The sequence below is a fragment of the Globicephala melas genome, chromosome 17, assembly GCF_963455315.2.
Source record: "Globicephala melas chromosome 17, mGloMel1.2, whole genome shotgun sequence".
Taxonomy (NCBI): Eukaryota; Metazoa; Chordata; class Mammalia; order Artiodactyla; family Delphinidae; genus Globicephala; species Globicephala melas.
Genome location: NC_083330.1, coordinates 36,224,584 through 36,234,575, shown reverse-complemented (window position 1 = coordinate 36,234,575; position 9,992 = coordinate 36,224,584). Strand labels below are relative to the sequence as shown.

Here is a 9,992-nt window from a genome sequence, read left to right as displayed (position 1 = left end):
AAAACATACTTTAAAATTCACTTTAATTATTAATTATTTTTCAAAAGGAAATTACATCTAACTTCTCTGTTCACATATATTGAATTCTGATGCAACACAAGAAAATATATCATGGATGATCCTTCTACTCTTTGTGTATTTATATTACTTCCTGGGTTTTCACTGCACCTTTACGTTTCATTTTGAGTAGATTAGACACAAAATAAATTTGAGTATTAGGCATGAGGTGTATGTTGTTTGAGGGAAACTGTTTTACTAAATACATTCAGAACCATAACTCTTTATTGATTCAGGTTCATTTACAGAACAGGAAGTGTAAATGGAGCCAATAATTTTAAGGGCTGTAAATGGCTTTGAAGAGTTTTATAAATGTATAGAAAAATATCTAAATGTATTTCATGTTGTTTCTGAGAAACATTTTATAATTTGGAGAAATTAACTATGAGAAAGAATTTTGTTTCCCTAAATAAAAAGATTTTTTTTTTTTTTGCAAGTGACATGAAGAAAAGTTTAGAACAATTTTTGTCTTTATTTTTACTTCCAGTCCTGTGGATTGGGAGTCTCTTCCAGGTCTGGATATCCTTTGATTCTGTCCCTATCTCTGCCTTCTGGATTCTGTTCCTAGCTCCGTATCCATCCTACCTTCTTCCATGGTTCTCAACTTAATTCTCTTACGGTAACAAGCCAATTATAGGCTGATTTCACTAGTGCAACTTATTGTGCGGAATACTGGAGCCATTTGCCTAGATTAAAAGAGGGGGTGGGGAAGATTAATATAATCTATTAATCTAGTGATTGATGGTCTCATAAAGCACAATATACAACCTACTACATTTTACTAGGAAATAGACTTAAGATTTACATTTTTTCTCCTAATATAAGCAATAAGCTCATGTTGTATGTGCAGTTGTTATTAACAATGTCCATATGAATTATCCAGTTCTCTTAACAGTAATAATAATAGCCAACACGTATGAAGCATTTAGTAGAATTACTGTTGTGGCAATTCACATGAGAACCAATAAGGGCCTTATAAAATTTATGTTAGATACAATTATGTCCCATCTCCTGAAATGAGAGTATTTTGAAAGCAGAGATCATGACTCACTCATCCCAATATTTTCAGTGCCTAGAAAATGTCTTCCAAAGGTAAAATTCAATAAATGTGTATTGTTGTTTTGCTTCTGATTTTAATTGTATATATTACAAATAAAGTTGAAACCCTCCCAAGAGGGTACTCTCCCCTCCCAAGAGGTAATCACTATTATAAATTTAGTGTTAAACTTTCCTGAAGATATTCTTATATTTTTCAATATAATAGATTTTATATCCATATACAACATGATATTGCTTTGGCAAGTAGTTAAACTTTATACAAATTATATCATATAATAGATGTTATTTTATAACATTTTTGTCCAACATTACATTTTCAAAATATATCTATGTTGGGTTGTTTTCAACTCTAGTTAATTGATTTTAACTGTGGCATAGCAACATTATTTGACTATACCTAAATGTTGAATTTTGTCAAATGCTTATGTATCTATTGATATAATTAAGCATTTTTTCCTTAATCTATAAATTTGATGTGTTGTGTTATGATATATTTTTCTAGTGGTGAATCATCCTTTCATTCCAGAAATACATTCTAAATTCTATCTTGGGGACTTCCCTGGTGGTGCAGTGGTTAAGACTTCACCTGCCAATGCAGGGGACATGGGTTCGACCCCTGGTCCGGGAAGATCCCACATGTCGCAGAGCAACTAAGCCCGTATGCCACAACTACTGAGGCTGTGCTCTAGAACCTGTGAGCCACAGCTACTGAGCCTGTGTGCCACAACTACTGAAGCCTGTGCACCTAGAACCCGTGCTCTGCAACTAGGGAAGCCACCACAATTAGAAGCCCGTGCATCACAACGAAGAGTAGCTCCTGCTCACCACAGCTAGAGAAAGCCTGCATGCAGCAACGAGGACCCAACACAGCCAAAAAAAATTAATTAATTAAAATATAAAAGTTAAATAAATAAATAAATGAATTCTACTTTGTCTGATATTAACATAGCTAAAATAACTTTCTATTTATTATCTTCAGAGTACTTACTCAACTATTTATTTTTTCATTTCTTAATTATCAACTCTTCTGTACGTTCTGTTAATAGTAACACATTTTAGTCTAGTTTGATACTAGAGGTATTTTAATAGGAGAGTTTAATGTGCTTACACTTGTTGTGATTGATATATTTGTCCGTATCTCTGTTTTCTATCTTTCACTTTCCAATTACCATGTTGTGTTTGCATTTTTAATATTCTTCATTTATAGATTTTTAATGCTTTCTAATGCTTTTTTAATTTCTATACAAATTTGGAAGCTATTGATTTCTTTTCATAGTAGTTACTTTAAATTATTGACATTAAAAACTTAGTTTAAAATTTTCTTAGGTGAAGAGGCAAGCCAAAACTTGGAGAAAATATTTGTAAAACACATATCCAAATAAGAACTTGTATTCAAAACATGCAGAAAACTTTCTAAGCTCAAAAATAAGGAAACAAACAACCGAACTTTTAGAATGTGGAAAAGATCTAAACAGAAACTTCACCCAAGAAGATATACAGATGGCAAATAAGCAAATGAAAAGATGCTCAACATCATAAGTCATTAGGGAATTGCAAACTAAAACAATACTACACACCCATTAGAATGGCTAAAACTTAAAAAAAAAAAAAAAAAAAAAAAAGACTGATAATCCCAAATGCTGGTGAGGATGTGGAACAACAAGAACTCTCATCCATTGCTGGTGGGACTGCAAAATGGGTACAATCATTTTGGAAGACAATTTCTTACTAAGCTGAGCATAATCTTACCTTAAAATCCAGCAACTGTGCTCCTAGTTACCCAATTGAGTTAAAAATGTATGTCTGCACAAAAATCTGTGCATGAATGTTTATATCAGCTTTATTTATAACCACCAAAACCTGGAAGCAACCAATATGTCTTCAATAAGTGAATGGATAAACAAACTATGGTACATCTATACAATGTAATATTATTCAGTCATAAAAAGAAATGAGCATGCTCGCTTCAACAGCACATATACTAAAATTGGAACGATACAGAGAAGATTAGCATGGCCCCTGAGCAAGGATGACACGCAAATTCGTGGAGCATTCCATACTTTTTATTATCAAAAAATCTGGGAACAATAGATGTTGGAAAGGGTGTGGTAAAAAAGGAACCCTCCTGCATTGTTGGTGGGAATGTAAATTGATACAACCACTATGGAAAACAGAATGGAGATTCCTCAAAACATTCAAAATAGAACTACCATATGACCCACCAGTCCCACTACTGGGCACATACCCTAAGAAAACCATAATTCAAAAAGAGACATGTACCACAAAGTTCATTGCAGTACTATTTACAATAGCCAGGACATAGAACCAACCTAAATGTCCATTGACAGATGAATGGATAAAGAAGATGTGGCACAAATATACAATGGAAGATTACTCAGCCATAAAAAGAAACAAAATTGAGTTATTTGTAGTGAGGTGGATGGACCTAGAGTCTGTCATACAGAGTGAAGTAAGTCAGAAAATAAAAATGGTACTGATGAACCTAGTTGCAAGGCAGGAATAAAGATGTAGACATAGAGAATGGACTTGAGGACACGGGGTGGGAGGGGGAAGCTGGGGCAAAGTGAGAGTAGCATTGACATATATACACTACTGAATGTAAAATAGTTAGCTAGTGTAAAGCAGCAGCATAGTACAGAGAGATCATCTTGGTGCTTTGCAATGACTTATAGGGGTGGGATAGAGAGGATGGGAGGGAGGCTCAAGAGGGAGGAGATATGGAGACATATGTATGCCTATGACTCATTCACTTTGGTGTACACCAGAAACTAACAGTATGGTGAAGCAATTAAGCTCCAATAAAGATCTATTAAAAAAATAAAGAAAGAAATGAGCTATCAAGCCATGAAAAGATATGGAGGAACCTTAAATGCATATTGATAAATTAAAGAAGCCAGTCTGAAAAGGCTATATACTGTCTGATTTCAACTATATGACATTTTGGAACAGACAAAACTATAGAGACAATAAAGATATCATTGGCTGCCAAGGATTCCAAGGGAGGGAGGTATAAAATGAATAACTAGAACACAGATTTTTCAGGGTGGTGACGCTATTCTGTGTAAAACTAATGGTGGATACATGTTATCACGCATTTTTCAAAACCGCTAAAACTGTACAACACAAAGAATGAAACAATGTAGTTATTGACTATAGTTAATAATAATGCTTCAATATTGGCTCATTTACTGTAACAAATGTACTGCACTAATACAGGATATTAATAATAGACCAAACTCTGTGTGGGGATAAGGGTTAAGGGGTAAGAGTGGAGTAGGTATATGGAATTCTATGTGCTATCAGTTCAATTATTCTATAAATCTGAAACTATTAAAAAAACAAAGTTTATTAATTATTTCTTAATTATCTTTGGTCATCTACATATATATGGCCTACTTTTGACAAAGGTACCAAGTTAATTGAATGGAGAGATAATATTGTTTTCAACAAATGGTGCTAGAACATATATAAACAAAAAGGGTGGGGGGAAGACCTCAACCCTTACCTAATAAGGTATAAAATATTAACTTGAAAAGGGTCACAGACCTAAATGTATAACATAAAATTATAAAATTCTGGAAGGAAACATAGGAGAAAAATCTTCGTGATGTTAGGTTAGGCAATAATTTCTTAGTATGCAAAAAAAGTGAAAATCATAAAGCAAAAACTGCCAAATTGGACTTCATCAAAATACAAAATAGATTACCAGATGAACCACCTAAAGCTCTTTCCACTGGGAGGATTTTCCCTCACAACTCTCTTTTAGGGCCACTCCTGAGCAATCCACTTTCAACTTTAACCCACATAGGAAGTCAACTCATCCATAAATTGTGTTAGACCTTTTTCCTTTCTCTTCTGATAACAAGAAACCTCCTATGTAGCCATAGGTGATGGATGACATGGAAGCCTGGGCCACTTGCTTTTGAAGCTTTCCTGCAGCTTCTGGCCCCAATCTTACTTCCACGTTATTAATGAATTGCATTGGGCTTTCCCAACATTATAACATGATAGTTCTGACAGAACACATTCCATGGGAGTCTGTTCTGATCACATGGTTATTTGAGTTTCCATCCTCAGAGGCTTCCTCTCAACCAGGGCTCAGTAGCATGCCAGAGGTTGTTTTTAAAATGGAGCATAATTTTCTGCAGTGGATGACATGGACTTACTCCAAAATTCTGGGAGTCTAGGTTATGATTTTCCTACTGGGGCTTACCTTAAATTCCATAGCATTTTTCTACCACATATACCATTAATATCATTGGACATGCAAGGTTATGTGGTCCAAGTAGCAAAACTGCTTGCCCTGTATCTAGACCTGCTGCCGAACTCTGTTCTGCTCTGGGCTCAGCTTACTAAATGGATCAGAGTTATATTCTCAGGAGTGAAATATCCCTCCTCCAGAATGCAAAGAAGCCTACTAAGATTGTGTTTCTTTCTCACTGATGGCAAAAGCCATCCAATTCCATGGTCCATATAGTTACTACTTCCTATAAATCTCTCAAAGCCTGAGATCTTTTCCTTGCTAGTGCATTCTGTTCCACTGGTGTCCAATCCCAAGTCATTATTGATAAAAATTTAACTCTTTCACTGCTACATCATTCTAGGGGTTATCAGTACTCCACCTACCAGCAGTGATGGAGTTCTGTCATCTGGTCAATGAGTGACCCAGCTCTAATATCCCATTTTAGAGTCTGCTTCCTGGGACTATTTCTGGTTCCAAATTTTTCTAGGTCAGTATCCCTGGAAACAGACTCTGAGACAGAGATTTGCATGCTAAAGATTTTTGAGAAATGTTGTAAGAAAAAGGAAAGCAAGCACTGGGCTGAAGGAGAAGTTGAACTGAGAGACAGTTACAAGAGAGAACTCAACAGATCCCATGAGATGTTATGGAGTTGGGATGACCCTTCAGAGTTGTCCAACTCTGAGGCAAAAAAAGCCAGACTTTTGTATTCCTACATCAACCAGTTGTTGGATATGGGCTGCCCCCAGAAAGGGGCCTAACCTTGGGTGAAGGAACAATTCAAATGATAGAGACTCAGCTTTGAGCCATGAACACCCAATACTCTGAACAGCTGTGGAAATTTTTCTAAAAAGTCTAAAGTCACCCAATAGTTCTATTTTTCTCAGATCACAAAGCTCATAGCCTATGCTAGCTACACACTTACTGCCCCTACTTTTGTTCTGAACACACACACACAAAAATGTATTTTATTTTCCAGTTAGTATATTACTGAATTTACTAGTTTGCTCAAAGTTTTTGCATGTGTTCCATCCCTTCCTGTTTAATAGTTCTTTTAGTATCTGACTGTTGCAATCTCCCTTAGTCTCTGTATGCCTGAAATGTCTTCATTTTGACCTCTGCATTAAATGGTAATTCAATTAGGTATAAAATTTTAAACTGGCAGCTATTTCCCTTTAGCTGATTATATGGATACACATCTGACACATACTCTTACTGGGAAGAAGTTTGCTGTCAGTCTCATCATTCTTCCTTTGCATTTGCTGCAAGGTACTCTTTTCCTTTTGGTACTGTCACTAGATGTATACAGGAGCCTGTCGGTGTATTCTCCAGGTATCTAAAATGCTCCTTCATAATCATATTTTTCATCTCTAACTCTGCTGCTTTCTGAGTGAATTATTCATTACTGTCTTCCAATTTACTAATTCCTCTTTGCCTGTGTCTAATGTAGAGTGTATTTCATCAATAGAGTTTTTAATTTCACTGGCTATATTATTCATTTTCAGGATTTTAATTACTCTTTTTCACATCCAGGCCTTTTTTGCTTCATTTCATCCTGGGTTTTATTTCATTATTTCTTTGTTCTTTATGGATGTTATTCATTCATCTCCCTGAACTTCCTAAGTATATTTATTTTAAAATATATATCAGTTGTTCTACTACATTAACTTTTATGAAATAAATTAATATAGAAAATTTTTATTTTCTTGATTACTTTCTCAGTATTAGGGTTTTTCCTCCCCTGGCTTTAGGAATTATCAGTTATCTCCAGAATTTCTTTCTCAGTTTTTTCTTCCATGTCCAGTTTTGTAGTGCTTCTACCTGGTCCCCCAAGTGTCCCATAGCAAAGCCATATCCTATATTGAAGATTAAATGTTATGTAACAGAGACATCAAGAATTTTACAGTTTCTGTCACAAAGTCATCTTAAGGCTTGGTTCCATTTCTGGTCACAAGGCTGTGTTTGCTTCTTCTGTCCCCCATGGCTTCATATAAGCCATATTTCTATGCCTTTTACTACAGGGCGCCTCCTTCCCCAGCCCCTGGTTTCAATTAGTGAGTTTGGCTCTTCTCTCCCACCTCACAGGGAGGAATTCACCTCACAAGCATGAACTACCAGGTTTTATACACAGCAACTGGCAGCCCTAGTCCTTCATCCACACCTCCACTGACCACCAAACATTTCTATTTTGTATCTATTCCACAAAGATGTTTACTTTGCTTCATTTTATTGTTTTTAGCACAGCTAAATCTTTTTAAATGTTTGTGTTTAAAATTTTATCTATTGTTTTATATTTGGAACAGAAGGGTGCTTCAAAGTGTAAATTTACAAGGCAATCTTGTATAAAACTCGATAAACATTTATTTTCAAATATTTGTTGAATGAATAAATGAAATACTCTTTGCATTCTCAAGAGTCCCTCTGAGCCTTTGTTTGTGCTGTTCTCTCAACCTAGAATGAACTTTGCCTCTTTTCAATCCTACTCATTGTTTAAATATTATCTCCCTTACAAAGATTTCCCCAATGACAACATGCCCTACACAAAATTAATTATGCTCACTCTGTTTTCTCATTGCATTTATTCCAAACCTCTTTCATAGCCTATTTCAGATCATAAAACAGTTATTTTTACTTCTGCCACCTCAACTGATTGCAAAACTGCATCTTATTTAACTCTGAATTTTTGGACCTTACACAGTAGACTGCATTTTTATGTTTTCAAATATTTGTAAAATGAATTACTGTGAATTACAGACCAAGAGAATATACTATTTTAATCACTAAACTTTCTTTATTTCAAAATGTGAAAATATTTTACATTAATCAAAACAGTGTTAGGACTATTTTATGTGTTACACCAGTATGTTGGGGAAAATTTGTGCTTTAAATTTTACAACAACTGATATAATCTTTAAAAGAAAAAAAAAATGTAGCATAAAAAAATTTTCCTGTGCAACTTTAGCAACCTTGGCTTAGACTCGTGAGGGAGAAGGACTATGTCTTAAATGTCCTTTTATCTCTAATCCTTGGCATGGCAACTGGCACAAAGTAAACCCTCAAAGAATGTTGTTGAACTAAAATGCAAAACTTTTCCCTATTGGGAGTAAATTGTCTTATTGTTATTTGTACAATGTTATAGAGCAATATAGCAACAGCTACTATTAATGGAGATCTTACTATGGGCCAAATACTATGTTAGCTATTTAAATTCAGTATGATGTTTAACCTTTTTAAACAATTGAAAAAGGTATTTAATAATGAATAATATTAAATAATCACATTTCACAGATAAAAACTATTTAGTTCAGAGAAGTTAAATAACTTGTCTGAAGTTACATAGTAAGTTTCAGCAATACTAAGATCTGAACACTGGTGGGTCTAACTTCTGGTCTTTCCTCTCAATATTATATCTCTAAAATATGTATGCTATCTTAAATTCTTACTTATTTGCCTATCTTTCCTTATTTCTTCTCAGTAACATCCTTGTGAGATTTTATGTTTACTCTTTGGGCATAAAACTTAACTGTAAATACAGGTGAAGAAAGGAGAAGGAAAGCAAAACTGCTCTTCAGTTTAGGAGGCTGGCGGTTCTGTGGTTTAAATTTTTTCCTATATGTATGAATAATTATTTAAAATTGCCATCTAAGTAGGAGTAGACAGGTACTCACACGTGTCCCTGGAAGATAGACAAAGTACCCTGAACAGAAAATTTGATGGGGAGGAAATGGAAACTAGATGTAGAATCTGCATCAGAAATGGCTCCACCCCTTCACAGCTGCAAAATCAAGTCTGTGGAGAGGTTTCTTGGAGACACAAGTCATTTAGGGTGGAGACGCAAAATCATTCATCTGAGACAGAGAATGAGAGAGGGAGGGAGAGAGAGAGCTCACCATTGGCAGAGAACAGCAAATAAGCTAGAATAGACCCTTGCTAGGAATTATGACAATAAGGAGTGTCATATGCTAAGCACAATAAACTTCTTTATATTATTCCACTAAAGGACATAAGAGGATTAAGTATTCACTAGTTAACTTGCTATCTCAGTTATGGACTCTCCAACTGAGGGATTTTAATTTTTACGAATAAAGGGATGGTTTCGCAGAACAGTCCACCAGGGTGAGAAATGAGGCCACCCTTCTACACAGCCCTATTTTCCATGCTTCTGTGGAATTCAGCAAAAGCCTCAGTCTCTAGTGAAAGGTTAGCCCTTATTCTGATAAGCTCTAGACTGTCTGAGCAGTGAACATTTTAAATCAGCATAATTATACTTCACATGGCAATAAACACTTTCAGTTTAAGTGTGCATAATTTGTCTCTTTGTCTGATTCTCTTTGTTGCATTAGTTTTTTTCTCCATGGTAAGCATAAAATAACAGGATTTGTGATGATTCCCTAGAGATTACTCTTCTCTCTCTCTCTCTCTCTCTCTCTCTCTCTCTCTTTTAAAAATGCTTAAGTTGCTTTGTTTATTTTTTAAAAAAAGAAAGAAAAGAAAAAGAAAGTTGAAGAATTTTAGAGAAAAATCTCATCTCCAGCCATTTGGTTTAGAAAAAATTTAGGCGGATTACAAATGTTAAAAGTTGTTCTTAGTGCAGGAAACCAGGTCTTCCAGTGTT

General features: G+C 35.0%; 1 non-coding gene across 1 annotated transcript; it reads left to right on the top strand.

Moving 5' to 3' along the window:
• The first annotated feature begins 3,073 nt into the window (after window positions 1-3,073).
• On the top strand, window positions 3,074-3,180 carry LOC115856711 (U6 spliceosomal RNA). Its single transcript, XR_004040958.1, has one exon. It is a non-coding gene; the product is annotated as a U6 spliceosomal RNA (small nuclear RNA).
• The last annotated feature ends 6,812 nt before the right edge of the window (window positions 3,181-9,992 follow it).